The sequence below is a fragment of the Eretmochelys imbricata genome, chromosome 2 (genome assembly GCF_965152235.1).
Source record: "Eretmochelys imbricata isolate rEreImb1 chromosome 2, rEreImb1.hap1, whole genome shotgun sequence".
In the NCBI taxonomy this organism is placed as follows: domain Eukaryota; kingdom Metazoa; phylum Chordata; order Testudines; family Cheloniidae; genus Eretmochelys; species Eretmochelys imbricata.
The window spans coordinates 238,911,361-238,938,224 of record NC_135573.1 but is presented as its reverse complement, the minus strand read 5'-3'; positions in this window follow the sequence as shown (position 1 = coordinate 238,938,224).

The window sequence follows — 26,864 nt, the reverse complement described above, 5'->3', positions numbered from 1 at the left end:
CTTACAACTACAATACCCACCTGCAGAAGTAAAGAAACAGATTGATAGAGCCAGAAGAGTTCCCAGAAGTTACCTACTACAGGACAGGCCTAACAAAGAAAATAACAGAACGCCACTAGCCGTCACCTTCAGCCCCCAACTAAAACCCCTCCAATGCATTATTAAGGATCTACAACCTATCCTAAAGGATGACCCAACACTCTCACAAATCTTGGGAGACAGGCCAGTCCTTGCCTACAGACAGCCCCGCAACCTGAAGCAAATACTCACCAACAACCACATACCACACAACAGAACCACTAACCCAGGAACTTATCCTTGCAACAAAGCCCGTTGCCAATTGTGCCCACATATCTATTCAGGGGACACCATCACAGGGCCTAATAACATCAGCCACACTATCAGAGGCTCGTTCACCTGCACATCCACCAATGTGATATATGCCATCATGTGCCAGCAATGCCCCTCTGCCATGTACATTGGTCAAACTGGACAGTCTCTACGTAAAAGAATAAATGGACACAAATCAGATGTCAAGAATTATAACATTCATAAACCAGTTGGAGAACACTTCAATCTCTCTGGTCACGCAATTACAGACATGAAAGTTGCGATATTACAACAGAAAAACTTCAAATCCAGACTCCAGCGAGAGACTGTGGAATTGGAATTCATTTGCAAATTGGATACAATTAACTTAGGCTTAAATAGAGACTGGGAGTGGCTAAGTCATTATGCAAGGTAACCTATTTCCCCTTGTTTCCCTCCCCCCCCCCGACGTTCTTGTTAAACCCTGGATTTGTGCTGGAAATGGCCCACCTTGATTATCATACACATTTTAAGGAGAGTGATTACTTTAGATAAGCTATTACCAACAGGAGAGTGGGTTTGTGTGTGTGGAAAAAAAAAAGGGGGGGGGAGAAAACCTGGATTTGTGCTGGAAATGGCCCACCTTGATTATCATACACATTGTAAGGAGAGTGATCACTTTAGATAAGCTATTACCAGCAGAAGAGTGGGGTGGGGGGAGAGAAAACCTTTTGTAATGATAAACACCCATTTTTTCATGGTTTGTGTGCATAGAAAGATCTTCTGCACTTTCCACAGTATGCATCCGATGAAGTGAGCTGTAGCTCACGAAAGCTTATGCTCAAATAAATTGGTTAGTCTCTAAGCTGCCACAAGTACTCCTTTTCTTTTTAAGATTCAGCTGACTTTGAAAACAAACCCTTGCAGATTATTTTGAAGTCCGATTATGGTCCTTCTGGCCCCACTTTGGCGTATTGGATGCAGTGTCATTCTTTGGGGTTTAAAAAAGGGTGTGTGTGTGTGTGTGTGTGTGTGTGTGTGTGTGTGTGTATGTCCATCCAAACTCTGAGCATCCTCATATAGACACGGTTTTAAAAACCTCCAAGCCTTCCACAATAGTGTGGGTTTCTCCTCTCCCCACTAGTATAGAATGTCACTCCTTCCACAGTTCTCTTTCTATTGCTGCGTTCCCCCTCTCCAGCCCTCACCTTGTCTCTTTAATCAGCTCCCTCCCTCATCCCTTACCTGTATCTTCCAGTCCATCAGTGTTGACTAGTCATTTCATCTGCTCTCAACCTTCTCCTCCCTTTCCTTTCTTACAGTGACGTGGTTATTGATTGTCTCCATGCTTCATTCTCCTACTCTTGTCCCTCTATCCCATCCCGGTCCACTCTGGCACCCTCCCAGTCCTGGATCACCAACCAACTGCTTTCTGTGCTCCGGCTCTCATGCAGTGAAACATCTCTGGCAGAAATCCAAGGATGTCATTTGCTAATTGCTATAGGACAAGGGGGCTGTTGCCCCTCCCAGATCATGATTTGCCTCCACCCCATAGACTTCTCAGAGGTCTGTATGCTCCATTTTGTCTTCCACTTCCCCGCCGATTTTGCATATAATCCCATACAATGTTCTATGTGCTGACACATCATTCCCCACCCTGAATTTTTTGAAATCATGCCCTTGCAGAAATTCTACGACCAGGCTCATTTCCTTCACGATGTGCTGCCAACTTGCTACCTGAGCAATGCTACTCGAACTTAACTGAATCCCACCCCCACAATCTCAGCTGCCTTTTAAACTCATTGACTCACTCCTCAAACCCTCCCCTCGTCCTGCCTCCACATCTTGCTCGACACAGGATCTCACTGATTTTTTCCAAGAGAAAATTGATAAAATATGACATGATCCTCCTGTTCTGCTCCCCCCACTTAAAATGCTCACCTCCTCCTATCACATACCCAGTAGTTTCTCCTCTAACTCCTCCACTTATCCCAGTGACCCCATCCCATCCCTGGTGTCCCTCATGCCCACCCATCTCTTCCCCTACTCTTCTCCTCAGCCTCTCGCTCTTCTCTAGCACTTTCCCTTAACAAGAGAAAGAAAAGGAGGACTTGTGGCACCTTAGAGACTAACACATTTATTTGAGCATAAGCTTTCGTGAGCTACAGTTTACTTCATTGGATGCATGCAGTGGAAAATACAGTGGGGAGATTTATATACACAGAGAACATGAAACAATGGGTGTTACCATACACACACTGTAACGAGAGTGATCAGGAAAGGTGAGCTATTACCAGCAGGAGAGTGGGGCGGGGAGGGGGGAACCTTTTGTAGTGACAATCAAGGTGGGTCATTTCCAGCAGTTGACAAGAACAGCAGGGGGGGAAATAAACAAGGGGAAATAGTTTTACTTTGTGTAATGACCCATCCACTCCCAGTCTTTATTCAAGCCGAAGTTAATTGTGTCCAGTTTGCAAATTAATTCCAATTCAGCAGTCTCTCATTGGAGTCTGTTTTTGACTTTTTTTGTTGAAGAATTGCCACTTTTCGATCTGTAATCGAATGACCAAAGAGATTGAAGTGTTCTCCGACTGGTTTTTAAATGTTAGCTCACCTTTCCTGATCACTCCTGTTACAGTCTGTATGGTAACACCCATTGTTTCATGCTCTCTGTGTATATAAAATCTCCCCACTGTATTTTCCACTGTATGCATCCGATGAAGTAAACTGTAGCTCATGAAAGCTTATGCTCAAATAAATTTGTTAGTCTCTAAGGTGCCACAAATGCTCCTTTTCTTTTTGCGGATGCAGACTAACATGGCTGCTACTCTGAAACTTAACAATAAAAGCGTGCTTTAGCCTTAAAAAAAAAACATACTTGACCCCCTACTTGCCTCTCCAGCTACTGCTTCACCTCGCTTTCATTTCTAAGCTTATTGAACAACAATTCAACAATTGCTGTCTGGAGTGCCTCTCCTCCAATTCCATCCTAAACCGTCTCCAATCCAGCTTCTGTCTCTTGCATTTCATGGCAACTGCTCTTGCCAAAGTCTCTAATGACCTCTTCCTAGTCAAAGCTCAGAACCCATCTTCATCTGCCTTGACATGTCAGCCCCTGCCTTGACACCATCAATGCTTTCCTTGAAATCTTGGTCTCTCTTGGGTTCTGTGACTCTGTTCTTCCTTGGTTCTCCTCCTCTCATGCTAATTGCTCCAGCAGTGTGTACTTTGGAGGATCTTCCTTATTCCCCCTCCAGCTTTCCGTAGGTGTTTCACAGGGCTTGTCCTTGGTTCCCTTCTCTTCTCCTTCTGTACCTTCTCTGGGTAATCTTGCCCACAAGTAAAAATTCAACTACCATCTGTATGCTGATGACTCATAGGTCTACCGCTCTCTGTTCATCTACCAGAGTCCAATCTACAGGTGCCAGCTTCTAATTTTCCCTTGAGGGTGCTCAACCTCTGCTCAGCCACAGGCTCCACCCCTTCCCCCAAAGCTCCACCCTCACCTTGCCGCTTCCTGCCCCCTGCCCCATCCATACCCCTCCTCTTTCTGCCCCCTCCCCTGAGTGCACCCCATCCCCGCTCTCCCACCTCCCTCCCAGCACCTCCTGCATGCTGCAGAATAGCTGTTCTGTGGTGTGCAGGAGGCACTGGGAGGGAGGGGGAGGAATTGATTAGCAGGGTCACCAGCAGGCAGGAGTTGGGGGAAGGGAGAGAGGAGCTTGGCTGTGGGTGGGTGCTAAGCCCCACTAATTTTTCTTCACGGTGCTCCAGCCCTGGAGCACCACGGAGTCAGTGCCTATGGTCCAATCAGATTCATTTGAGTTAATTTGTGTACCCCATTCATATTTTGACTAAACTACTTTACCTTAACCCCTTGATACTCATGGTTAATCTCTTAGCCATGCATCAGCAGTACATACTGTTCATGCTATCTGGTATATTGGCCCTGAATTCTACATTTTCCTAGGCATAGAGTCTAAACCAGTCACAAATTCACCATGCCTGATTGTGTCTCTGATTTTTTGGAAGGGCTGAGGTGCTTTAACTCTGATCTTGGGTTTGTTATTTTGAGGCAGAACTATTCAGATTTGTTTGTGTAGAAGCATCTGATCAGTATTTGTACCAAAATGCAGAGTCTAATCTAATCTTACCTAAGTACTTATATGGCCCCAACACTGTACCCTGTGAACATATGAGGCTCATATGTGGCACTTATAAGAGAATATAAATTTAAGACTTACAGTTGGTCTTTAGAAAAAGCCTGTTTTTGTTGTAAGAAATCCTGTATTTCTGCCAATGCTTTGATGTTTGGGTAATAATTTAAATCTCTGTACTAAATTCATTACATTATTGCACAGTGATAAATAATTCCAGTTAAACAACAAAAACAATTTTGCTGGTCTTCTGCTACGCCGTTATTAAAGAGGAAATAAAACAAAAGTTGCCAGTTTATGAGCACTGAAATAAAGTTCCTCAGGGAGGTGAGAAGCCTGCATTCAGCTTGATAGCCACGGTGAGTCTCCCTATTGTAGAAACATGACAACTTAGAAATGAAGCAAGAGAGCAACTCACTCTCACTGTGTGTAGGAATTGGCTAGGGAGCAAAGCCCTTATTTTCTCTGGATAACTTTTTCCTAAATGAGCTATAGAAATGTCAAACATTTTCCAAGCGAGGTTCCAGGTAGTGTCCGTTGACTTGCATCTCTGAGAAAGCACTTAAAACTGCAAACTTCATGAGCAGATGTCAGCCTTTTGGATCCATTTGACATTATTAAAGATGCAGGTGGCCCATTGGCACCGTTGAGTCGGCTCTGGGCAGCAACGGGCACTGGCGGCAAGGCCCAGCATCTCATCATTTTTCCCGAAACACCAGTCACAGCTAATGAGGAAAGCCAGGCAGAGCCGAGCTATAAATCTCACAATACATATTTTTTTAGTAAAAATTAGGTGTGAAATCCAGTTTTAAGAAAACAGTGATTTGCTCGGGCTAATGTGTGTTGTTTTTCACAGGCACTCGTTCTTTCATGTCAGCTCGGCTCAAGCCCAGCGGACTGTGAAACTGCAGGGGAGACTGGGAATTCAAAACTGCACTTTCGTCTCCAACATTCCCATTTCTTGCTTGTTTACAGATTTCCACTAGCGCCTTCTCACTTTTGTCAGCTCCTCATGGCCAGGTCCTTGTCATCTCATACATATTTAGAGCACCTCTGGCAACATATGACTAATAATGAGTAGGACCCACTGATCAAACATGTTGGTTACTTGTGAGCCTTCTCTTCAGATTCCCTTCCCTCATGAATGGCTTGATCCTGCAATGTTCTCAGCACCTTCAACTCCCATTGACGTCCCCTGGCATTGTGTTCTGCAGGATGCTCTTCTCTACTGGCAACACCCTGCCTGTTGGCTGCCTCTCCAGATGACTGAGCAGTACAAGTCAAGAGCAGAGGGGAGGTGGGACTCCAGGAGTTAATGCCTGAAGCAGCATTAACTCCTTCATGGTTAGTCTCTAGGAGATCTGTGAGGTCTTGAGCATGCCCCAATAAGCAGCTGCTCTCCTTCTCATCTCCCTCCTAACCTATGGAGCTCCCACTCTGTGGAGAGGCTTACTCACTAGCCAGTTAATTACACACCTCAATTCCCACTTCATTCCCTTGAAAGAGAGATTACCAGTTCTAGCAGCAGACCCTATTTTAAATATAGGAAATATCTTCAAAACCTGTTGTATCTCAAAAACAGGAATGGACTTTGTAAAGGGGGGTACTGTAGTGAGCTACGTACAAGTTTTAGATACTAACAGTTTCAATGAGAACTGACTCAAACCACATGTCCATTTTGGCAGCTTGTGCAGATGGCTTGCCCTCCCCACTGACCAAATTGGGTCTGGCCTAGCTTGTCAGGGCCATGAAAACTGAAGCTAGCTGAATACCCAATGAAAAAGTTGGAAGGAGGTGGGAGGCCAGTTGGCAATTGCGTGGAGATCTATGAAATAAGAAAAGTCGTAAAATACTGGACTTCCTGCAAGATGACAGTAAATAGTAAGGGAAGGGGGAGCTTAAGGCATCTTCAGAGATGTGGAAATTGGTTTGAAGTGAGGTGAGCCTCATGGGGCTTTCCCCAGGTCCTCTGGGTACCAGGGATGTTAGAGGTCTTCTGGAGATGGATTTATGTGAAAGCCCTGGAAAAGGCACCTGTTTCTCATAGGTTTTATCTGAAATCCATCAAAACGTGTGATTTTGGCAGTTTCACTCTGTTTTTAGGTTCATTCAGACCGGAAGGTCAAAGAGAAATAACATAACACAAAACTGAAAGGAAAGGTTCACTGAGCCCCCTGTGGAATGAAATGACTTGGTCTCCTGCACTTGTAAATCCACATAACTCCAGAATAATGACCCCATGTTTTGCTCACACTCTTTGGGAGATTTTAGCATTGCAATGTACTTCCATTGCCCTAAAGCTTCTCAACATAACAGGATGCTTCTCAGTACGCTCTCATGCAGGAAAGAGCACAAGAAAGTTCTCACTGCTGCTGCACTACACAATAGTTCAAGCCAGGGAACTTACTAATGGCCCTCACCCTATGTGCTACCAAATAAATAAAATAAAATAAAAATCCCCTTTTCCACTTGAAGAGCAACAAAGATTTGCAAACGTGAGAGCTTCCTTAAGGCTAATTAGTTAAGCAGTGTGCTCTATTGGCACCATTTCGACATATGCATATGACTATTTAACATGCTAACTAAATGGCTTGTACATGGAGTAGCCTCCTTTTAGCACGTATCGGAAAATTCCAGGGGGAGCCATTGTCTGTGTCCATTCCATAGACTTGCACAGCACTTCCAGACCTGCTGCCTTTTATTAGGTACAGTACCTCAGCATTATCTCCTGCTAGACTGAACTTTCATGTCAGGCATCTGGCACGTTCTTTCTTTCAGCTACTATGACAAGCGTCTGACCTACCAGACAAACTGAAATGAAGCTGGGCTATTAACTCTTTGTTATTCTTTTGGACGGCCCCATGAAAAATTAATTCTTTAGTAACATCTTGGAAGATCAGTTCACTTATGGAATGTTTAGCAATGTCAGAAACCACTACACTTTAGCATGCAATAAAATATTATGATGATTTATTGTGGGAGGAGCCTCTCGATTGTATTTTATATCTAAACATGATTAAACATTATATCAGTTTATTAGAAGTGAGAAATTTCTCATTAAAATCAGCTAATGATTTAAACTAGAAATATTATCCGGCATGTTTTTGGGTGCACTAGCCTCATCTGATTAAATGGGGGAGAGCGATATATAAAGCCACTTGCGAACAGAGCTCCCTCGTTAAATATGGGATAGGTAACAAAAAGCACTGGCTTTGTTTAAGCCTGTAAACAGAGCCTTAGTTAACTAGAAAATTGCTTTTCAGATTCTGCATGATGACTTCAAAGTAGTTTTGTTTTTGCATTAGGAAAATTGTTAGATAAGGTATAAGAACGAAAGGACTCTGGCTTCCACTGAACTAAGGAAAATGCAATTTATAATAGGACATTAAATCAATTTTGTCTTCGAAAAACAAATGATGGCAGGGTTTTTGTCCAGGGAGGCCATGAGACAGTTTTACAGCCCACCTTTCAGGGCACCTCAGGCTTCCCTTAGGATGATTTATTTTGGCTTTACTCTGCATTTCTTAAATGGTTTGTTTGATGCATTGAGAGACGTTGGAAACCAAACAGAAAAATAACCTTTCCCCATGTGCTGCAGTTCATCAAATACATGAAAAATTTCATACAAAATATCTCTGCAGAGAGGATTATTGTCCAACACTCATTTCTTTCTTGAGTTACTTACACAGGAAGGGAAAATTTATTGAAGTGTTTGTGTGTTTATGTTGGACAGGGCAACATGAATACTGAACTAATGGCATGAAAGGAGTGCAATGTAACGTTAGCCTGGTCACTACATCTCATTATAAATAAGATTGGGTGCTTTTTTATACTCCCCAAACTCCCACTGATTTCATTATCGATTGATAGCAATAGGAATTTTGAGAGTGCAGCATGAAGCCCTACATTTTTATGGACCAAAGTCCTGATTTTGAGAGGTGCTGAATACCCACAACTTCCATTAACACCTACAGATTTTTTTTGCCAGTTTTGAAGTTCACTGGAATTGAAAGCAGTCAACATCGGAGAGAATTGTGCCCCAGATTCTGAGGCCATTGATCAGGAGTTCGTTAGGCACTTAGGATATGTCTACACTACGAAATTAGGTCGAATTTGTAGAAAGCGTTTTTATACAGTCGATTGTATGTGTCCCCACACAAAGGGTCTAAGTGCATGTAGTCGGCGGAGTGTGTCCACAGTACCGAGGCAACCGTCGACTTCCAGAGCGTTGCACTGTGGATGGCTATCCCACAGTTGCCGCAGTCTCTGCTGCCCATTTGCATTCTGGGTAGAAATCCCAGTGCCTGATGGGGCTAAAATATTGTCGCGGGTGGTTCTGGGTACATATCGTCAGGCCCCCCCTTCCCTCCCTCCTTCCGTGAAAGCAAGGGCAGACAATCGTTTTGCACCTTTTTTCTTGAGTTACCTGTGCAGACGCCATACCACAGCAAGCATGGAGCCTGCTCAGCTAACTGTCACCGTATGTCTCCTGGGTGCTGGCAGACGCGGTACTGCATTGCTACACAGCAGCAGTTTATTGCCTTTTGGCAGCAGACAGTGCAATATGACTGGTAGCCGTCGTTGACGTAGTCCTGGGTGCTCTTTTAACTGACCTCAATGAGGTCAGGGGTGCCTGGGCAAACATGGGAGTGACTCAGCCAGGTCATTTCCCTTTTAAGTTTTGTCTCATGGCAATTGAGTCCTACTGGCAGTGCACTGTCATCTTTTAATCTGTAGCCAGCAGAAGACGATGGCTAGCAGTCATACTGCACCGTCTTCTGCCGAGCACCCTGGAGATGACGATGGCTAGCAGTCGTACTGCAGTCTGCTGCCAGCAAGATGTATAAAGATAGATGAAGTGGCTCAAAACAAGAAATAGACCAGATTTGTTTTGTATTCATTTTCTCCTCCCTCCCTCTGTGAAATCAACGGCCTGCTAAACCCAGTTTTGAGTTCTATCCTTGAGGGGGCCATTCAGTTTCTTGCAAAGCCACCCCCTTTGTTGATTTTAATTCCCTGTAAGCCAACCCTGTAAGCCATGTCATCAGTCGCCCCTCCCTCCGTCAGGGCAACGGCAGACAATCATTCCGTGCCTTTTTTCTGTGCAGACGCCATACCACAGCAAGCATAAAGCCCGCTCAGATCACTTTGGCAGTTAGGAGCACATTAAACACCACGCGCATTATCCAGCAATATATGCAGCACCAGAACCTGGCAAAGCGAAACCAGGCAAGTAGGTGACATCAGTGTGGTGACGAGAGTGATGAGGACATGGACACAGACTCTTCTCAAAGCACGGGCCCTGGCAATGTGGGCATCATGGTGCTAATGGGGCAGGTTCATGCAGTGGAACACTGATTCTGGGCTCAGGAAACAAGCACAGACTGGTAGGACCACATAGTGTTGCAGGTCTGGGGCCATTCCCAGTGGCTGCGAAACTTTCGCATGCGTAAGGGCACTTTCATGGAACTTTGTGACTTGCTTTCCCCTGCCCTGAGGTGCAAGAATACCAAGATGAGAGCAGCCCTCACAGTTGAGAAGTGAGTGGCAATAGCCCTGTGGAAGCTTGCAACACCAGACAGCTATCGGTCAGTTGGGAATCAATTTGGAGTGGGCAAATCTACTGTGGGGGCTGCTGTGATGCAAGTAGCCAACGCAATCAAAGATCTGCTGATATCAAGGGTAGTGACCCTGGGAAATGTGCAGGTCATAGTGGATGGCTTTGCTGCAATGGGATTCCCTAACTGTGGTGGGGCCATAGACGGAACCCATATCCCTATCTTGGCACTGGAGCACCAAGCCGCCGAGTACATAAACCGCAAGGGGTACTTTTCAATAGTGCTGCAAGCTCTGGTGGATCACAAGGGACGTTTCACCAACATCAGCGTGGGATGGCTGGGAAAGGTACATGATGCTCGCATCTTCAGGAACTCTAGTCTGTTTCAAAAGCTGCAGGAAGGGACTTTCTTCCCAGACCAGAAAATAACTGTTGGGGATGTTGAAATGCCTATAGTTATCCTTGGGGACCCAGCCTACCCCTTAATGCCATGGCTCATGAAGCCGTACACAGGCAGCCTGGACAGTAGTCAGGAGCTGTTCAACTACAGGCTGAGCAAGTGCATAATGGTGGTAGAATGTGCATTTGGATGTTTAAAGGCGCGCTGGCGCAGTTTACTGACTCGCTTAGACCTCAGCGAAACCAATATTCCCACTGTTATTACTGCTTGCTGTGCGCTCCACAATATCTGTGAGAGTAAGGGGGAGACGTTTATGGCGGGGTGGGAGGTTGAGGCAAATCGCCTGGCTGCTGGTTACGCGCAGCCAGACACCAGGGTGGTTAGAAGAGCACAGGAGGGCGTGGTGCACATCAGAGAAGCTTTGAAAACCAGATTCATGACTGGCCAGGCGACGGTGTGAAAGTTCTGTTTGTTTCTCCTTGATGAAACCCCCCACCCCTTGGTTCACTCTACTTCCCTATAAGCTAAGCACCCTCCCCTCCTCCCTTCGATCACTGCTTGCAGAGGCAATAAAGTCATTGTTGCTTCACATTCATGCATTCTTTATTAATTCATCACACAAATAAGGGGATAACTACCAAGGTAGCCCAGGAGGGGTGGTGGAGGAGGGAAGGACGAGGCCACACAGCACTTTAAAAGTTTAAAACTTTAAAACCTATTGAATGCGAGCCTTCTGTTGCTTGGGCAATCCTCTGGGGTGGAGTGGCTGGGTGGCCAGAGGCCCCCCCAGCGCTTTCTTGGGCATCTGGGTGAGGAGGCTATGGAACTTGGGGAGGAGGGCGGTTAGTTACACAGGGGCTGTAGCAGCGGTCTGTGCTCCAGCTGCCTTTGTTGCAGCTCAACCATATGCTGGAGCATATTAGTTTGATCCTCCAGCAGCCTCAGCATTGAGTCCTGCCTCCTCTCATCATGCTGCCGCCACCTTTCAGCTTCAGCCCTCTCTTCAACCCACAACCTCTCCTCCCGGTCATTTTGTGGTTTCCTGCACTCTGACATTGTCTGCCTACACGCATTCATCTGTGCTCTGTCAGTGTGGGAGGACAGCATGAGCTCAGAGAACATTTCATCGCGAGTGCGGTTTTTTTGCCTTCTGATCTTTGCTAGCCTCTGGGAAGGAGAAGATCCTGTGATCCTTGAAACACATGCAGTTGGTGGAGAAAAAAAAAAGGGACAGTGGTATTTAAAAAGACACATTTTATAGAACAGTGGGTACACTCTTTCATGGTAAACCTTGCTGTTAACATTACATACACAGCACATGTGCTTTCGTTCCAAGGTCACATTTTGCCTCCCCCCAGTACGTGGCTAGCACCTTCCCCCTCCCAGTGACTAACAGCGGGGAACATTTCTGTTCAGCCACAGGCAAACAGCCCAGCAGGAACGGGCACCTCTGAGTGTCCCCTTAAGAAAAGCACCCTATTTTAACCAGGTGACCATGAATGATATCACTCTCCTGAGGATAACACAGAGCGATAAAGAATGGATGTTGTTTGAACGCCAGCAAACATACACTGCAATGCTTTGTTCTACAATGATTCCTGAGTACACGCTACTGGCCTGGAGTGGTAAAGTGTCCTACCATGGTGGATGGAATAAGGCTGCCCTCCCCAGAAACCTTTTGTAAGGGCTTTGGGAGTACATCCAGGGTGGTTGTACTGAGAGCCGTGAATGCCAGGACAAATTAATCATTAAACATGCTTGCTTTTAAACCACATATAGTATTTTAAAAAGGTACACTCACCAGAGGTCCCTTCTCCATCTGCCGGGTCCAGGAGGCAGCCTTGGGTGGGTTCGGGGGGTACTGGCTCCAGGTCCAGGGTGAGAAACAGTTCCTGGCTGTCGGGAAAACCGGTTTCTCCACTTGCTTGCTGTGAGCTATCTTCCTCATCCCCAGAACCTGCTTCCTTGTTGCCTCCATCTCCACTGAAGGAGTCAAACAACATGGCTGGGGTAGTGATGGCTGAACCCCCTAAAATGGCATGCAGCTCATCATAGAAGCGGCATGTTTGGGGCTCTGACCTGGAGCGGCCATTTGCCTCTCTGGTTTTCTGGTAGGCTTGCCTCAGCTCCTTAAGTTTCACACGGCACTGCTTCGGGTCCCTGTTATGGCCTCTGTCCTTCATGCCCTGGGAGATTTTGACATATGTTTTAGCATTTCGAAAACTGGAACGGAGTTCTGATAGCACGGATTCCTCTCCCCATACAGCGATCAGATCCCGTACCTCCCATTCAGTCCATGCTGGAGCTCTTTTGCGATTCTGGGACTTCATCATGGTCACCTCTGCTTATGAGCTCTGCATGGTCACCTGCAGCTTGCCACGCGGGCCAAACAGGAAATTGAAATTCAAAAGTTCGCGGGCCTTTTCCTGTCTACCTGGCCAGTGCATCTGAGTTGAGAGTGCTATCCAGAGCGGTCACAATGGAGCACTCTGGGATAGCTCCTGGAGGCCAATACCGTCTAATTGTATCCACAGTACCCCAAATTTGACCCAGCAAGGCCGATTTCAGCGCTAATCCCCTTGTCGGGGGTGGAGTAAGGAAATCGATTTTAAGAGCCCTTTAAGTTGAAAAAAAGGGCTTTGTCGTGTGGACGGGTGGAGAGTTAAATCGATTTAATGCTGCTAAATTCAACCTCAACTCCTAGTGTAGACCACGGCTTAGAGTGAGTAAAATGTGAGGGGTAGCTTCTGGATTTGGCCTGATATTTTGAAAATGTCTTAAATCAACTAGTGCTGAATAACTAGCAGGGAAACAGGAAGCTGCCATCTAGACGGCGACCCAGGAACGACGGCTCAGCCATTGATTGCCAGGCAAAGCAGGAGACTTCCAAGGTGTGGTATGGAAAGTGTATTTTAAAATGTGTTTAATTAATCAACTCTGGAGAATGAACCACACCTGAAAAAATATTTTTTCTACCAACGGTTTCTGCTTCTGCTCCCATTTAACTCTGTGGGAGTTTGTCCAGTGACTTCACTGGAGTTAGGATTAGTGTTGACTTATGCTGGGGTTGAGGGCACACTAAGCACCTCTCAAGAGGGGCCTAGCAGCCTGCAGGATTAAGCTTTGATGCAGCAAATCTGTATTTGAAATCTCCTTTTTACTGGGCTGCCTCAGCTGCTGTATGCTCACAAGCTGGCATGCCGTGCCAGTCCCTGAAGAGGGATACTTTGTTCCTTGGTGGTGGTGGTGATATTTTCCACTTGTGAAAGGTGGCTTGACAGCCCTGCATACTGGAGTGCTCCATTTGCCACAGAAAGGCTGTGTGTGCTTCTCCCACACCTCCTCTCCAAGGTGGGTTCATCTTGGTCGGGGCAGGGGGGGAATGCACCTCTATGAGCAGGGCCAGAGTCAGATCAGGTCCCATGATCCATTCAATCCTTGGCTTCTCTACTGAGGCTGTCAACAATTATCTTAATTCCAAGGTTTGTGATGCTGGCCTTTAGGATGAGGACTCCTGTCAATTAGGGAAACATTAGCCCACCAGTCTCGTTTTGTATTCACATGCGGTATGAACCTGTCATGAGATAGTAGCAATATTTGATATGTAGTGCCCTGCCAGATTCATGGCCATGAAAAATGCTTCACAGACCGTAAAATCTGGTGTTCCCCATGAAATCTGTATAGTGTAGGGTAAAAGCTCACAAAAGACCAGATTTCACGGGGGAGACCAATGTTTCTAAAATTGGGGGGTCCTGACCCAAAAGGAAGCTGCAGGGGGGTCACAAGTTTATTTTAGGGGGGTCATGGTATTGCCACGTTTACTTCTGCGCTTTCTTCAGAGATGAGTGGCCTGAGAGTGGCGGCTGCTGGACAATTGCCCAGCTCTGAAGGCAGCAACCCACCAGCAGCAGCTCAGAAGTAAGGGTGGCAATACCATACTATGTCACCCTTACTTCTGCGCTGCTGCCCTCAGAGCTGGGCAGCCAGAGAGTGGCGGCTGCTGACTGAGGGCCCAGGTCTGCAGGCAGCAGCACAGAAGTATGGGTGTCAATACTATACCAGGCCATGATTACTTCTGTGATGCTGCTGGCAGCAGCTCTGCCTTCAGAGCTGGGCTCCTGGCCAGCAGCCACTGCTTTATAGCTGCCCAGTTCTGGGGGCATTGCCTCTGCCAGCAACAGCGCCGAAGTAAGAGTAGCAGTACTGCAATCCCCCATACAGTAAGCTTGTGACCATCCCCCAGGTCGGATTGCCAGAGACCCTGGGGGGTTTCACCCTTCTGTGCAGTGTTGGGCCTGGGTCATTTGCTGGTCTGAATTAGAGTAAATGGCAGATTATCTGGCACTTGAAGACTTTAAATCAAGATTTGAGGACTTCAGTAACTCAGCCAGAGGCTATGGGCCTATTACAGGGGTTGGTGGGTGAGGTTCTGCAGCCTGCGATGTGCAGGAGGTTAGACTAGATGAGCACGATAGTCCCTTCTGGCCATAAAGGTGAACTCTGAGTAAGCTGCTGGGGTTCTACTCTGCTGTGTGCCAGTGAACCCACTTGAAGTAGTGTTTTACTCCTGGATTCTACAACTCCATATTAGAATTTTATCTAAACCTGTTTTACATGAGCCAAGCAAAGGAAGACTCTTCCACAGTCTGGCGCATCTCACCATTCAGAGTTTGTGCGCTAGGCGAAAAACTGATTTTCTTTTGAGTAAATTCATCCCATTCCACCAAGTTTTACTCCACATGAACCACTGTGGGTGTTTATAGCCTTTATAGACTTCAAATACTTGTAGATGGTTATCATATCCTCCTTCCTTAGTCATCATTTGGCTAAGCTACTCATATTGAATTCTTTCAGCCTTTCCTCATTCAGTCATTCCCTCCAGCCTCTTAATTATTTGTGGTGGTATTCTTTGAATTCTCTCCAATTTGTCAACATCTTTGTGGTCCTCAGAAATGAGTGCAATATTCCAGGTGCAGTCTCAGCAGCATCCTGTAACCTGGGCCTATCATGGCCCTGCTCTGTGATGCGATACCTCTGTGTATACAGCCTCAAATCACACCAGCTTATTTTTTTTCCACGTTGCAACTCCAGGTCATATCTAACTTGTTGTCTACTATCAGTGCTCTGCTTTCCAGGTTTCGCCCTTATATTGAATAGCTGTGTTTTGCATTATTTTCCCCAGATGTATTAACTTCCATTTTCCCAGGCTCAGTCTAATTCTGTTATTTCCTGCTCATATTTCTAACCTCTCAGTCCCTCTGCATTATTTCTGTATCCTCCTCTGTTTGTTTCAAATTGTTTGGGCCAAAATCTGGAGAAAATGGACATGAGCCAGCATGTGAATCCAGGAACTCTGCCAGCCATTTTGCAAAGGAACCATCCAGTTCATCAGATTCCATCCCTTCACGGGCTACAACAACAAGAAGCAAGTACAAAACCTTGCTTTCTTTTTTTTAGGATAGTTGTCTGATTACCAAGAGATGTATTGTAGTGGTTTGCAGGCCCACACTTCTGATCACAGAGGCTTTCAGAACTACATCTCCCAGAATAACCTGCAATGGGTCCCGTGTGTCATAAGGGGAAAGGAGCAGACAACATTTTCAAACATAGTTGTTTAAAGTTAAATCATAGAATCATAGAATATCAGGGTTGGAAGGGACCCCAGGAGGACATCTAGTCCAACCCCCTGCTCAAAGCAGGATCAATCCCCAATTAAATCATCCCAGCCAGGGCTTTGTCAAGCCTGACCTTAAAAACTTCTAAGGAAGGAGATTCCACCACCTCCCTAGGTAACACATACCAGTGTTTCACCATCCTCCTAGTGAAAAAGTTTTTCCTAATATCCAACCTAAATCTCCCCCACTGCAACTTGAGACCATTACTCCTCGTTCTGTCATCTGCTACCACTGAGAACAGTCTAGATCCATCCTCTTTGGAACCCCCTTTCAGGTAGTTGAAAGCAGCTATCAAATCCCCCCTCATTCTTCTCTTCTGCAGACTAAACAATCCCAGTTCCCTCAGCCTCTCCTCATAAGTCATGTGTTCCAGTCCCCTAATAATTTTTGTTGCCCTTCGCTGGACGTTTTCCAATTTTTCCACATCCTTCTTGTAGTGTGGGGCCCAAAACTGGACACAGTACTCCAGATGAGGCCTCACCAGTGTCAAATAGAGGGGAACGATCACGTCCCTCGATCTGCTGGCAATGCCCCTATTTGTACATCCCAAAATGCCATTGGCCTTCTTGGCAACAAGGGCACACTGTTGACTCATATCCAGCTTCTCATCCACTGTAACCCCTAGGTCCTTTTCTGCAGAACTGCTGCCTAGCCATTCGGCCCCTAGTCTGTAGCGGTGCATTGGATTCTTCCGTCCCAAGAGCAGGACTCTGCACTTGTCCTTGTTGAACCTCATCAGATTTCTTTTGGCCCAATCCTCTAATTTGTCTAGGTCACTCTGTATCCTATCCCTACCCTCCAGCGTATCTACCTCTCTTCCCAGTTTAGTGTCATCTGCAAACTTGCTGAGGGTGCAATCCACACCATCCTTCAGATCATTTATGAAGATATTGAACAAAACCAGCCGGAGGACCGACCCTTGGGGCACTCCACTTGATACCGGCTGCCAGCTAGACATGGAGCCAGTGATCATTACCCTTGAGCCCAACAATCTAGCCAAATTTCTATCCACCTTATAGTCCATCCAGCCCATACTTCTTTAACTTGCCTGCAAGAATACTGTGGGAGACCATGTCAAAAGCTTTGCTAAAGTCAAGGAACAACACGTCCACTGCTTTCCCCTCATCCACAGAGCCAGTTATCTCGTCATAGAAGGCAATTAGATTAGTCAGGCATGACTTGCCCTTGGTGAATCCATGCTGACTGTTCCTGATCACCTTCCTCTCCTCTAAGTGCTTCAGAATTGATTCCTTGAAGACCTGCTCCATGATTTTTCCAGGGACTGAGGTGAGGCTGACTGGCCTGTAGTTCCCAGGATCCTCCTCCTTCCCTTTTTTAAAAGATGGGCACTACATTAGCCTTTTTCCAGTCGTCCGGGACTTCCCCCGATCGCCATGAGTTTTCAAAGATAATGGCCAATGGCTCTGCAATCACATCCACCAACTCCTTTAGCACTCTCGGATGCAACGCATCTGGCCCCATGGACTTGTGCACGTCCAGCTTTTCTAAATAGTCCTGAACCACTTCTTTCTCTACAGAGGGCTGGTCACCTCCTCCCCATGCTGTGCTGCCCAGTGCAGTAGTCTGGGAGCTGACCTTGTTCGTGAAGACAGAGGCAAAAAAAGCATTGAGTACATTAGCTTTTTCCACATCCTCTGTCACTAGGTTGCCTCCCTCATTCAGTAATGTCCTGATGTCCTGATTTTCAGGGATGCTGAATGCTCGTAGATCCCATCAATAATTTTGGCTATAACGTCTACTTAAGAAGAGGGGCTCCTCGCAGGGCATTCTGGGAGATGCAGTTCTGATTGCAATGGGTGTTAGCTGCCTAAATATCTTTGAGCCTTGGGGCCTGAGAGCCTGTGCCATTACTGTACTTCAGGGCTCTAACATGAATGGTGTTACATTTTTCTCTTCAGCAATGTTCTCTACCAGCTCAAGCCCACCCAAAATGTCTTCCAGTACAGCTACTGGACCATTTAGTCAGCTCTGGCTTTGCTTTTATTTTATTTCTTTTAACAAAGGTTCCTCTCAGCTCTCGGACGTTATCAGCTGCTTCACGGCCTTTCATCAGTGCATCACTCACTTCCTGAGGGCCTATTTTCCACTTGATGACTGAGGAGTTGCCTCTGCTGCCAGGAACTGAGCATTTTTAATTTCACTGCCTTGAGGTTTGAGGAAAATGGATCTCTTACAGGAAATGGTTTCTGTTTCACCATTTCACTAGGCTGTAAGGGATCCTGCAGATTAATATTCACTGAAATCAGACTTAATCCCTAGAACGCTCTCTAATATCCCCATGTATGACTTCTGGAAAGCAAGGATCCTCTTTACACACTCTGATGGAATGGGGTTGATCAAAACAAGAGTATATATGCTATTCTAAGGGCTCAAAACTAAGTATGCTACAAGCGCATTTTCAGCTCCACAGGCAGCTTCTGCCATGAGAAATCCTACAGTCCTAAGCCAGGACCATGGAAACTGTGGAGAGCTCGATCTTCTGTGCAGCTATAGCAGCTGCAAAGTCTCATCCAGCATAATTGTTTCTGACTGTAAAAGGAGCTTGCCAACCCCGCGTGGCTCCAGTGGACTGCCTGGCACTGCCAGGGCTAGATCCACAAATGAATTGAACTGCCACTTTTGGCACCTAAATCCAAAATTCACATCCTCAAAACCTCCACTTAGCTGCTGCCTCACTTTGTAGGTGCCTACATTTTTGATGGTAAAGTTCCTTAGGCAGCTAAAAATTGGCCAGCAGAGATGTGGACAGATGCCTCAGTTTAGTTGCTCAGACCCCTAGCTCAGGCCTATGTCCCAGCAGGATCTTCAGACCTGGTGTTCTTCTACTTATGTCACTTGTAAGGCCTGGTTGGCAGGCATTCCCCTAGGCACCATACAATACAACACAACATTGCTGCTGGTGCTGCAGCCAACCTCCTCCTTTAGCTCAGTGATGAGAACATTCACCTGCCCTGGGGGAAATCAAGATTCAATTCCCCCCTCAGCCTGCTCTGGCGAAGGAATCTGAAGTTGTCCCTCCCCGCTCCTAGACGAATGCCCTAACTGCTGGGTGACGAGGGATTCTGGGCAGGACTTCCTCACTCTCCTGTTGATATGGTTCTACTTTATATAAATACTTAAATATCCATTGAGCCAGAGCATAGGAGCGTGACACCATACCTGGTTTAGGGTGTTCACCTGAGATACAGGAGAGCCAAGTTCAAGTCCCCCTGGTGCAATGCATATTGAACTAATTATCCACAGTGGAGCTGCTGCAACAGGACAGACTGAGCGAGGCCTGCCCCAGAATATCCTGTAGCCCCATGCTTAGGGCACTCTCTTGCGAGGGGGAGTCTGAGGGTGTGTCTACCCTGCAAAAAACACACCCATGGCAATGAGTCTCAGATTTGGCTGCAGGGATCCCACTATGGTGCTAAAAATAGCTATTTAGATGTTCCAACTTGGGCTGGAACTCAGACTCCGAAGCCTGGGTCGGGGTGAAGAGGTCTTCAGAGACCAAGTGCCAGCCTGAGCCGGAACATCTACATGCTATGCAGTGTAAGCCGGAGTCTGCAGAGCTGGGCTCTGAGTCTTGCTGTAAGGTTGTTTTGTTTTGTTTTTGCAGGGTATATCTACACTTCCTCCAGCTGGATCTAGCCCTGACCTTGTGGCACACACAGGAGTGTCCTTATCTGGTCCTGTGGTTTTCAGTGGTCAATTGCCATGTGTTGAATCCTTCTTTGCAAAAGCTGCTCTCGATATTCAGAATTCTTGGTTGTCTTGGGCAGGGCTCAGCTGTCTCTCCCTTTGCAATCAAGAGCTCCTGTGGCATCAGTGGTCTTTGGGAGCAACAGAACATTGAGATTAGTGGAAGGGAACAGGCCTCTAAGGCACCCGTCAAGAGTTGTCCATTTCCTTCCAAAAGAGCTAAGAATGCAAGGCCTTACCCTTTGCCTTGGGTTTCCCATAATAACATATACATTAATAAAACCTCTGCCTGTTCATGGGAAGGGAAAGAGAACAGACTGTGTGTGTATGTGCAGGCCCCCTGCTAGGATTTATGGAAGGTGCTCAGATACTATGATCACCTCTGTATCACTTGAATACTAAATGGACTCAACCTCATTCAGTCTTATCAACCCCTCCACAACTTGCCCCTCCCCCATCTCTGAGGACCTTTCCTTCCATCCCTTTCTCCTCTCTACTGTTGGCCATTTCTCTCCCTGTGCCCTTCAGCTGTGCTGACTCTGCCTCTGGGCTCAGTGGCTGGGGTGAGAGCTGTTGGAAGGAAGCAGCCATATTCTGGTGCCACCCTGGTTTCGGTGAGTGTTTTGGCAGCTGGGAGCTAGACCAGCTCAGCCCTTCTTTGGGGAATAGTCCCAGTCCACCCCATCCCTTTGGTGGAAACCCTGCCCTATCTCCAATACAAATACCACTATTCCTCTCCTAAAACACTCTGCAATTTGCCCTGTTCCCAAATATTAACAATTGACACAGGGGCTAAAAATAGCATGCTCCCGCCCCCCCTCAAAACAAAAAGCATAAGCAACCACTGAAAATGTCACAGAGCCCAAACAAGCCTTTCTACAGCTCTGGAAACACACTATTTTAGTAACATATTGTGAGATGTTATTGTATCACATTTAGAAGTTCTATACAAGACACACTCTTCAAAAAAAATAAAAAATCCCCCATTGCACAGTATCCTGCCAAAAGTGTAAGGGACTCAGCTAGGAAATATTGACGCTGTTCAGCACACCTTTGTCTTTAAAGAAATTCAACTTTTTGCAAGATACGATGGCTGTGAGATGACAAAGTACCTCACAAATGGAATAAAAAGAACAAACTAATTTATCCAGCACAAGAGCTGTTGTAAAGCCAAGAGCTAAAAAATAGCAGCAGGTGTTACTCCCTCCCCCATACTGGGCTAAATGTGGGTAAAATTTCCTGACAGTTTTGAAGGCAAGAGAACACAAGGGTGACTCATGGAGAAGTAGCGGGTGGAGCTGGGCACTTGAGGGAGGAGTGAGCATTGGCGGCTCTCACTCCAGCAGGGTTTGGCAAGGTGATTCTGACTGTAATTAGTGTTAGCAGTGGACTAAAGCAGCTCTCTCTCTCTGTGGGCAGCACAGAAATGTAGCAAGCTAGCAAATCCCAAATCGAACAGCTGTGGGCCAGATATCCATAGCTGATATGTGCCAGATGTATGCCACTGCTGAACTGGTCACAGAACTGCCAGTTGCTTTGCTTGGGCTTGAGAGGAAGATCGGCCGGGGGTGGGGGGGGAGGGAGCGAACAAGTCTGCAGCATAAAGTTACATGTGCACACACGGCCAAGACACACAACTCTTTTTTCCCTTCACTGTTAAAATTCCCTTGCGCCTTTAATTTAGGATGTCCTAAGTGAGCTTCTCTAATGTGCATAACAGGGAAATTTTCCAAGCACCACCCCCTCTCTGAGAGCATCCATCAGGCAGCCCTTCCCCTGAGCTCACCCAGGCCTAATTACAGCTAATAATTGTAAACAGAATAAAAGCCACATAACTGTACTAAAACACCAAATGCAAACTCACAAGCTGGCCTGCTCTTTCCCGTAACTGAGATGCCTTTAAAGTGAGAGGGCCTGATCCATGCACTCAGCCTGCCTCGGGTCCCAGTGAGCAAGTGCTGAAATATTCAAAACAGGAACGGCGAGCAAGGGTTAAACGACACTGGGACATTTTCCAGCCAAGTTTAAGAGGAAAATGCCTGATAGGCCAGAGCATCTCCCACAAGGCAGAGCACACTCAGCATCACACCAGCCTGCATAAAGACAGACATTAGTGTCAATGTTACGTGAGGAACAATGCACATTCTGTTGCTGGTGGGATGCCACAGTCTTCCCCTCTCCCTGCCCCCCAACCTACTGGATAAGTTGAATCAATAGTTCCATTATAGAAGAAATGCCTCCCTAGGTATTTCAGCAAATATATGGTACAAATTGAAGGAGTGCGTCAGATTGTGCTCTGTGACTTCCTTATATGTAAATCCAGCCACATATTATATAATAGACTGGCCTGTGTGTGTTCAACAGTGCCCTCTACTGGATGGATTATTAAGGTGCTCCAGTGCTTAGCCATTTGTAAACATCTTGATTTCCAGTAGCTGACCTGAAGCCAGATAATAAGTGATAATATTACTACCAGTTACCAGAGAGTCCTTTGGCTGTGATTTTTGGAGCCAAAGACCATGACTAGCGCAGGGTGAAATATTTGTAAATATTTTGGCAAATGCGAAGACAGAATTTGTCTGTGCTAATGGTCATGGGGAAAGGACTTCGGAGCCTGTGACTGTATTTCATTAAGTGACAAAATGCACTTTGGGAGGAAGAGTAGAACTGCCATCTTCGATTTGTCGGATGTATGAAGGAAGGTGCTGCACTCATCACACAAATGTTACCATTTCAGAGAAGTTGCAGGGGACAACACCTTTGTAACTTCCATAAAAGGCAGATGAACTGATGTGCCCAGTGCCTCACCACTGATAGGAACAGACGGTCCCTATAGGGCTTGGCACCTGGGACTTCCGAATCTAAAGGCAGAAGCCTCTACTGCTTGCCCTAAACAACCAGCTCGATTAACGTAAACACAATAAGGCAGAAAAATCTCCTTCATGGTCCAGCCACTAGAGAGAAACAAAGCCCCTTGTTGCACTAGTGTGAGCTACAAGCATAGAAACACCGACTCTCTATAGTCCCTGAACACAGGCAGAGAGAAACCTGGTTTTAAAATCCTATTTGAAGAATGGGTCATCTCCCTATACAGCACAGTGTCAGCAATGGGGATAAGCTCATGTCCGAGAATGGGATTTAACCACAATCCCTTCCAAGCCTGAGTTGTGAATGCTGTGGACGCAGCCTAACTGCCCCAGCGGAACTGTAAGAAAGACAGACCCCTCAAGAAAGCAGCAGCTAGCAGGCTCCAGTGGTGTTGCTGAAGTATTCCCTCAAGTATCTGATTTTTTTTTGTACAATAAATTATTGATGCTGCTGCTCTGTGCTGAATAATACACCACTATGTATCATGCCATAATGACGTAACTGGCACTCCGAGGGTGTACATTTTTGGAATCCCAGTATGGTGCAATAATTAAATTATAAATCTTAAATGTGAAATTTTGGCAAACAAACCCAAAAGGGCTGCCCATGTTCAGATCGCCCTTGGCAATGGCAACCGTGACATGACAATGTTGCCCAGATAAAGTAAGAATCTTTTATGAGATCACATTTTCCTGAATTTCCATGCCACCCCCGTCTCTAGTGAAAGAGGGTGGCTGATTGCTACTGCAGGGATGGTGTCGTGCAGTCCCAGCTGCTCGACCTCTGTGCCTCACAGAAAACAAGCCGATGCTCTGTGCTTGTGTCTTGATAGCAGGGTGAAATCAGTGTGAAAGCTGCCTGCTTGCTTAGGGCTGCTGGGGTTAACATTCCTTACCCTAGTTAGTATCACTCCTTTAACCCAGATTGTATAGATTAGCAATCTGGTGGTTTTACTGTATGTGATACCCTTAACTAGTGCCAATTCACTTTCTATCTTGGCCTGGCCTAGTACAGCTTGGAAGCTTAGCAGCCCACGCTAACTTGCTGTTTCTTTCCTTTTATTGTGTAGTCTTTATAACTGGTCAGCACTTTCCAGTTTACATTGCTAGCTCTACAGCACACCGTATTCACACTAAACTAGGAGCCAGCCCTTCTCCCCCGCACCCCATGGAGAGCCTGAAAATAGTTTTCTGAGCAACTTTATCCTTCTACATGTTAGTGGCGCTTTCGACAAAAAAAATCCCACACTCTGTTCCCCCGGCCTGCCCCCTGAGTTGTTCCATAGCAAAAAGAAAAGGAGTACTTGCAGCACCTTAGAGACTAACCAATAGTCTCTAAGGTGCCACAAGTACTCCTTTTCTTTTTGCGAATACAGACTAACACGGCTGTTACTCTGAAACCTGTTCCATAGCATTTACTAGTGCACTGAGATCCAGACTAGCTCTCTTAATTAGCCTGAAGTGCCATCTGCTGGTTGTATGTATCAATGTCACATTTCTCCCCCACCCCACTGCTATTTGCAAACACCCGTGATTCTGATTTCAGCCACGAGACTGTAACGTTCAAGGTTTTAGACCTCAACTTGGAATACCCCAAATATAATATTTTTCTGGCAGTCCTCAAAATGGTGGGATAAGGAATCATAACATTAAGTAAAGAGGCTGTTAAATAACTACGCCATTTTGGGCTGTAGCTTTCAAGAGAATTTATGGGATATAGAATTAAATTGGAAGGAAATAAATTACGTTACTAGAACTTAAATATTTGCACAGCCCAAAGGATTCAGAGATGCTGAAACCTCTGGATATTCACTCAGTCAGTGCAACCATAAGGTGGAAAAAGTGATAGCTGCCCTTTTAGTTACTGTCTCTAAGGGAGAGCTGAAGTAAGGAAGATTTTTGTTTTTGTTTTAAATCTCCTAGGGTTTTGAAGCTGTTTGGTGAAAAAGCACCTTGAAAGGTTTCTCCACTTTCAGCTTTTGCCTAGTCAACGCCGGTGAGCAACAGGTCACATATGGACTGGCAACAGCCAACGTAAACCAAAAAAGACCATCTGTTGCCTTTAAGCTTTGGCTGGGGGGACGGGAGGGGGAAGAGAGAGAGGATTTCCTGACAATACCAGCAAGTGCAGTAGCAGTGAGAGGCTCCATTGGCTGTTAGCATCAGGAAATCCGGACTCCCAACACCACTGCATTAAAACAAGCTCCCCTGCCCTTAAATAACAGCCATGAACAGACGAGCAACTTCACAGGAGGTAATAAAAGAATCGGGGGAGGGGGTGTGAGGTGCGTGAGAGGTTAAAGAAAAAAGCAGTCACTAAATCCGAGCTTACAGGAGTTCGACTGAAAGCCAGGCAATGACATGCTCAGGCTATGTTTGAGAACTCAAGTGTTTTACTCTTTGGCTGTAGTTTAATACCAGTGTTGTTAATTGCACACATGTTCTCATACATACACTTGTATGACAAAAGTCCAGCGACACACAGACACATAGGCCAATACTGTGAAATCTGACTAGTTACATAAGAGTGGCCAGATTTTCAAAGATGCTGAGTACGAGCAGCTCCCAGTGACTTCACTGGGATTTGTGGGTGCTCAGCACTTAACACCAGGCCTCTCTTATTTCAAGTGTCTAACTCTGGATTTAGTGGCCTAAGTTTAGACACTCAGATTTGAAAATTTTGGCCATAACCATCTTATGATACCGTCTGAAGTCTCCATGTTTGGATCCGCTGTAGGCATCGGCCAGTGAAGGGTGACAAGACCCGTTGCGATGTCATTCTTGGAGAAGTTTTTAGCCAGTTTGACATGATCAGACACTCTTGAGCTGGTCTGACTTTCCATCCATGCAGATGGTGACAGTGTGGGAGAACTGAGACACAATCACACTCATATACATTATGTATTGCCATTGTTCCCAAAGTGGCTGGAAAGAGCATTGCCCTCAAACGAGCTATGTTGTACAGTACTGTAGCTACTCATCTGTCCTCACAAGATCTCATGACCATGCATCATATGATGAGACATAAGCTATTATTGCATGAAACAGAATGCACTCATATTAAATTCAGACAAGGATAGCACATTTGATCGGCTTCTTAACATAGAATGCAAGAGTTTATATATATATATAGTAGTGGCTTCAAGCTTTTTCTAAAACAAAACATTAACAAATTCAGAAAAGAAAAATGAAGACATGGATGACGCTTAGAAATGGATTGAAAACATGCACAGTAGGTAGTTCATGGTGCTGTGTGTGTGTGTGTACATGAAAAATAACACTTGCATCAGACTTGCTAGCCTTTCAGTCATATGCCAGAAGGTGGATGAGCAATACAGCTGTAATTAGCTGCAGAGGAGATGGTTAAAGCAAAGTAACATAGCATTAAAACAAAGGTGGCCAAATGTACGCCAGAGGAGTTGTCACCCAGATGAATTGGACAATTGAAATTAGGTGCCTTATGCCATTCCTAGACAGAATGTTCATGAGCAATATAGTAATTGTCACTGAAGGAAACTTTTCACGACACCTGAGGGGCTAGGAGCCAAGGATTTCACTCCACTTGGGAATGAGGAAACACAGAAAAGCAGTTCCACCACTTAACATGCAGGTAGATGCTGATGCAACCAATATAATAAATATTGTATTAGCTAATACTCAATGTGTGACCATAAGACTCCTCAGAGAACCATGGGCAGAGGGCCCACCATACTGTAACTCTCATCAGGCCTGACACACCCACTGGCCCCTGCACACTGTTGTCATAAGATGTACCTAAAGGTGGCTTGTAAGGTATCGATGTAGACTGGTGACGCACTGGTCAGGAATAGCATTGTATGACATAGGTACTGGTTGTGTATAAAGACTTACTAATGCGTCCTGAAAATATGTTCTTAAAATTTCATTTTTGAGGCAATGAATGTGTAACCCCTTGGGGTTTAGAGAGCATGGCCCCTTTAAATCTTTTTCCTATTGGGGAAGGGGAGCAGTGAGAGAAAGGAGGGAAACTTTGGGGTGTGGCTCTGCAGCCCCGGGAGAAAAGGGCTGCAGCCAGGAAGCCCGGGGCAAAGTGAAGGAGAGAGAACCTGCCTGAAGCCTGGGAAGAACAGGGCGGCCGATCGGGGACACCCCAGGACAGGAGCCAGGAGGAGCACTGTGCCGGGGGGGAATTGCCCGAGAAGGACAGGCCGG